This window comes from Pectinophora gossypiella, chromosome 18 (genome assembly GCF_024362695.1).
Source record: "Pectinophora gossypiella chromosome 18, ilPecGoss1.1, whole genome shotgun sequence".
Classification (NCBI taxonomy): domain Eukaryota; kingdom Metazoa; phylum Arthropoda; class Insecta; order Lepidoptera; family Gelechiidae; genus Pectinophora; species Pectinophora gossypiella.
Genome location: NC_065421.1, coordinates 8,629,410 through 8,635,625, shown reverse-complemented (window position 1 = coordinate 8,635,625; position 6,216 = coordinate 8,629,410).

Genomic DNA, 6,216 nt, shown 5'->3' with positions numbered 1-6,216 from the left:
GTTTCCACCATACAACGGCATAAATATATGACTTTGTAAATTACGCTTTTTATGTAACCTTTGTTGCATAATGGAAACTATATCTTTGTAACGGAAACGTAGATGTGATAGTAAATTAATATATATTCCGCGCGCATTTACCTTGAGTAGTATAGACACATACTGCCAAAGAATTGACACTTGATCTTTCCGACTATACCCTGTATTGCCACACTTTGTTAGCTTACTTTACGCACTTAATGGTGAAATTCTATAGACACCATGTAATTTTAATTTATACCTGACATTTTCTTATCCGCCGTAAAAGAAACGGACTGGTAATCGAGAGGCATACAATTTATGGAAAATAAGTCAATTTTAGGTAGAAATCCTAAACAGCTTTCTATAATTTTACATTTGCCAATAACCCAACAGCATTGGGTAGTTTTCTAGGTCAAAGATAATTTATGAAATTCTGATTTACTAAATGAGCATAGATCTATTTAACTTATTTATGAATTTTAATAAAGAAAAATTTAATAATATGTGCGACAGTTCGTCACGTTTTCCTATGACGTCTCGGGTTGTTTTTTCATACAAATTCCATAGTAATTTCAAAAAGTAACTGATTTGACTAGTTGCTAGTTTCCAACTATTAAGTTGACAGCACACGGCTTTTATGATTCGCCCGGGTTATTTATTCAAACGCTGATTAATTTTATAATTAACATCTGTCAAGCATCCGTCCTTTTTCTTTGCGGCGCATAAGAAAATGATAGGTATAAAATAAAATTAGGAAGTGTCTGCGGAATCAGGGCCATTATCGCTAATTTTATTAGACTGTTCTACTTGTTATTTCACAGTTAACAAAGATATTAAGTTTCGATGATACAGCGATATCAAATGGCGAGAATGATTTGGGATGAGAAAAATTACGAGACCGTCCGTCCGCCGATCCATCCGTATTTACATCACACGGAAGGAATTCCGTCGTTATAACACCTTTCATGTTTATAACTTTATAAATGTACGAGTATGAACCATCTGTAACGTTATTTTAAGAACTTTTCCCATAAAGAATTAGGTGAGAAAAGTTAACATCAGAGCAATGCTGTTTCAAATATGCTTAGATTTTTTTAGAATCTCGTATGATCCACTTGAGACCATTGGTCTGAATAATTAATTACCTAATTAATGATATTTTTTACCAGCTGTTATATTATACCTATTATAAATGTTACGGACATTTATTTCAAGACTTGGTAGCTTTGTTAGCGAATAATGTCACAAATAATTGTATGCTATTTTCTAAATACATTTTTGTACATTTCTTTTTTTTTACTAGCTTTTGCGCTTGAATCATGTTTCATCTTTTAGTTGTTTTTTTTATTAGGATAAATAAAAATCATGATATTAATATTGTTTTATATATTTAGATCGCTGGCGAGATGTTATTTATCACAAATTTCCTTTTTATTAGTTTCAGTGGATACTATATTTCAAATTACGAAAAGTAATAGAGAAACATCAGATTAAAACGTTGACGCGTTCTTTAGACGCAATTCTCTTTAAAGATTGGCACTTGGGTTGTGGAACGACTGATTATAATGAAGGAAAAGGAAAATAGAATTAAGAGCGAATGACAGAATCGATCTCTGTAGAAAATATGTTTATAAACGTTTTGAAGATCGAATATCTATGAGGGGAAACGTAGAAATTGTATGAAGAACGTAGTGTTTATTGAGATGTGTGAAATGGTGAGATTTACAGTTAGGTAGACTGTTTTAAAACAAATAGAATTTCTATTATAAATATCTTCTCTCGTACATAATTCGAGAGCTATACATATAACACCTTTTGTATCGTTGGGTGTATGTAATTTTTGATATTATTTCCCGGATGTGCATACTCACTTAAAATTAAATAAAAATAAGCTATTTGTTATTCAATATCTAAACGTGTATGTAGGGTTGAGACTGTAAACGCAACTCGTACCATTGTAAAGTATTCCTTTATACCTATACCTAATGTCCACTGTTGCTCCTCTCATACTCATTGTAGATAAATTATGAAGACTGTAAATAATTAGATAATAAAATTTCATGTTTTAATATTTGTGTTTTTTTTAGTAACTTTTTTAGCATAATAAAATTACTTTGTGATCCCTAGTTTGGTTAGGACAGGCTGATCACCTGATTGTCCGAAAGTAAGATGATCCGTGCTTCGGTAGGCACGTTAAGCCGTTGGTCCTGGTTACTACTTATGTAAGTACGTAATCGTTACGTGAGCCATGTCAGGGGCCTTTGGCGGCTCAATAGTAACCCTGACACCAGGGTTGCTGAGGTTGATAATCCACCTCACAATCCACACGAGAAAAGAAGAAGAAGCATAATACTGTGAGATAAACGTTTAGCTGATTCATGTGTAATAACTAATAATATAGGGCTAATGAGATTACATCATTATGTACATTACTAAATATAGTACCGTCCTTCACTTACGAAGGGTGCAAGACAGAGATAGAGCTACTTAAAACTGTCAAACTAATTTAAAATTAAGTGTGAACATCCTGCACCAACATGTGTATTTCAATCTTAATAATCAAGATATAATAACGGAATATAGATGTAATTAAAACACATATTAACGGGTTCTTACCGCGTTTAAAGCAGGGATATGAGACTCCCGATATTTCGACACTGTTGCAAGTGCCCGGGATGACAATGTATAACCAAGATATAGGAGTCAGGTTTAACTTTATAATTAAAACCAAAACATTTGTTTGTATGTTTATTAAAATGGAATACTTTAGTAATAAATTAGAATTCGTAACAATACAATAATAACTTTACAATAAACAAAAAATTAACGGTAACATTTTTAAAATTCAACTTAAACGAAGACTTTTTATTGCGTTGTGAGATTTCATAAAAGTGCAACGAATACATCTCATATATATGCATATATATATATATATATATATATGTCAGTGTATATGCATATATATGTGTACAATTTTATCCCGTAGATTACTAATAAATAAATAATAACCTTATACAAAAAGAGGTAACTTAAAATACGTCAAAATTTGTATTATAAGAGGAGCAAATTGCGGTATTAATACTGGTTGTTGATGAACTGAACGGTTGATTTAAAATGGCCGCATATCGTGCACGACGATATAATTGAGTCAATGGAATTGGTTTTATATCACATAGTTTTTAAAGTTGCAGTTGGGGAGGCCTGTGCTCAGCAGCGCGACGTATAACATAAACAGGCTATATATGTCTCACTGCTGGGCACAGGCCTCTCCCTAATAGACCGGAGGGGGTATGGAGCATACTCCACTACCCTGTTCCACTGCCGTAAGACATATATAGGCGATTTTTTATTATTATATTAGGCTGATTTATCGCGTCGCGCACAAAACTGGAAGCACGCTACTGCAAAAAGTAATAGAGGCATAATAATGATAATTAAAAAAAGAACATAATTACACAACTTAGAGCAAAGAATTTTCGAATCTATCGATAGTTCTTTTATCCACAATTGGTACAACCACAATGTGACGTTTCACACCTTCCCGCACCGTCAAAAGTGGCATGAAATGTTGTATTGAAAACTAACGCCTCCGGTCCGCGGAGGCCCGTGTTGCTCTATGTTATACAATGCAGAAGCGAAGTAATAAAATACAAAAACAGGTACAATACTGGTCTATTTTTCCATACTGTATGTAAATAACCAACTAAACACTATAAATCTACAATAATTATCACAATCGATTATTCCTTTATAAAAACTACGCCTAATCCCTCTAATCTAATGTTTCAATACAAAATGCAGTCCTCACTATTTTCACGCATCCATGTTATTACTATATCAACAAATACTAACTTTATAACGCATAAGCAAATGTGGTGGCTACAACGCTAACATCGGATAGTATCGTGAGGATAGCATATCAAGTCTAAACCAAAAATATTCACGAAAAATGTTGATATTGGTGCTAATTCCTGTAAATACCATCTAATTTTATTTTAAGTTATATCTGTCATTTTCTTATCCGCCGAAAAGGAAAGGGACGGGTAATCGACAAGCATAAAATTTATGGAACACACGTCAATTTTAAGCACAAATCTAAACCAACCGTCTAAAAATTTTACATCAGTCAATAACCCGACACAGTTAAGTAGACATCACGTCAAACGGTTTGCATACCAGCGACGTACCTTTTGATTCGCCCGGGTTATTCATTCATTTACTCATTCTTCCTAAAATTAAGAGCTGTGAATCACCCGTCCCTTCCCTTTTCGACGGATATGAAAATGACGGATATAACTTAAAATAAAATTAGGCGGTGTCTGCAGGAATCGGGGCCACTAATCGATTATAAGTAGATAAATTAACCACCACACGACTAAAACTTATTCCTGTACGGACTATGGCATCGATTCATTCGAAATTGCTTTTGAAGGGACTTTCCAGGCTACGTTCACCAAAAACAATATAGATGGCGTTGTACAGCTTTAACGTGATAATTACCTATTTTCTCATTTCTAACTACATCATTTCAAAATACAATGTAATGGCAAAAGCATATATAAAAATAAATATTGCTTGATATGTAAATCACATTATGTATAGAATTATATTGCTTCTCTTTATTTTGATCAGAATAATAGTGGGTGTAAGATAGTGTTGTAAAACCGCTCGAGTCAGCGCTTAAACGCTGGAGTCGACGCTCGAGCAGATTGCTAATGCTCAAGTCGGGACTCGACTGAAGCGCTTGACGCTTGAGCAGTGGCTTGAGCGTTTAAGTGAAAAAGTCTATTCCGAGCGCCGGACTCAGCGCTCGGCTCAAGCTTGAGCGTGAGCGTCTAGATTGAATAGTAATTAATAAGAGGAATTGTTAAAAAAAGGTATTATATTATACGCGAAATAAAATGGTTTTAGATATATTTTTTTTTATGAAGAATGAATTAAATTAATGAAATATTAAAATATTAATACAAATCTCAGACGCTTGAGCGCGTGACTCGAGCGTAGAAGTCTGAGCCTTCAACCCTCGCAAGCCTTAAACACTCAAGCGGTTTACGCTCGAGTCTAAAACGCTCCAAAGCGTCGACTCAGCGCTAAACGCTCGACGCTCAGCGCTCATTTTTACTACACTAGTGTAAGATCTAATTGAGCGTGGGTGTAATAAAAAGGGTCATCATTTATACCCAAAAACAAAGATGCACTTGTCTGTTATTTATTAAATTAGAAAGTACGAAGATAAATCTGTACAGCGCCATCTATATTGTTTTAAGAACAGCCTGGAAAGTCCCTCATTAATTAAAATATTATTAATACTATAGATAAATCATTACATCATAATCATAAGCGCAAATGGTAACTACAAATTGACAAGAATTGTTATCTTACTATACACATTTTTAATATAATACATTAACATAATATAAATATGGGCGAGACACACTTAATAGGAATTTGCATACAATACATATAGGTACAGTCAGAAGCAAATATTTAGTGACAATCAAGGTATACATATAGTTAGCAACATCCAGAATGACCAATAATTAGGGACGTTCAAAGTGGCCGTATAGATAGTAACACTCTAAGTGACCAAAACATCGGCACAACCTGCGTGCGGTGTGGACCCCAAGAAAATCGCCGTCCATTTTGCGGTAAGGGAGTAATGAAGCTGAATGTGTATTTGGAACGAATTTCTCGTTATTCATGCTCAGGAATGAAGAAATCCTTATCAATATTTCGTTAAATACGTATTACCGACGGCGTCACAGAGGGCCGAACCTTCCCAGAGCCGACCTATTGTGAAACTCGTAAGGAGTTCATACAGGATTTACCGACCCAGAATATGACTTGTGATAAGTATTTCACACGTAAACTACGTTAAATGAAAGGTAACCTATGTACATTATCTGGGCAAAATGAGACTTATTGTTATAGAAGTCAAATCTCTGAAATTTTCTGCTTTTTTTTCGTCTTATTCCAGTTTGAAGACTATGGATAAGTTAATGAAGGAGCGCCTCTCGTTACGGGACGATCAACTCAAACAGCTTTGTGCTGCAGCGACCGACATCACGAACTGTGCGCAGACAGAAGGCGTGTCCTTAGAAGAACTTACAACAGTAATGGTTAAACTTATGACAGCAACCAAAAAGTTTGAAGAAGGTTTCTTCAAGTTAATAAAATGCTCCCCGAATCTCGACG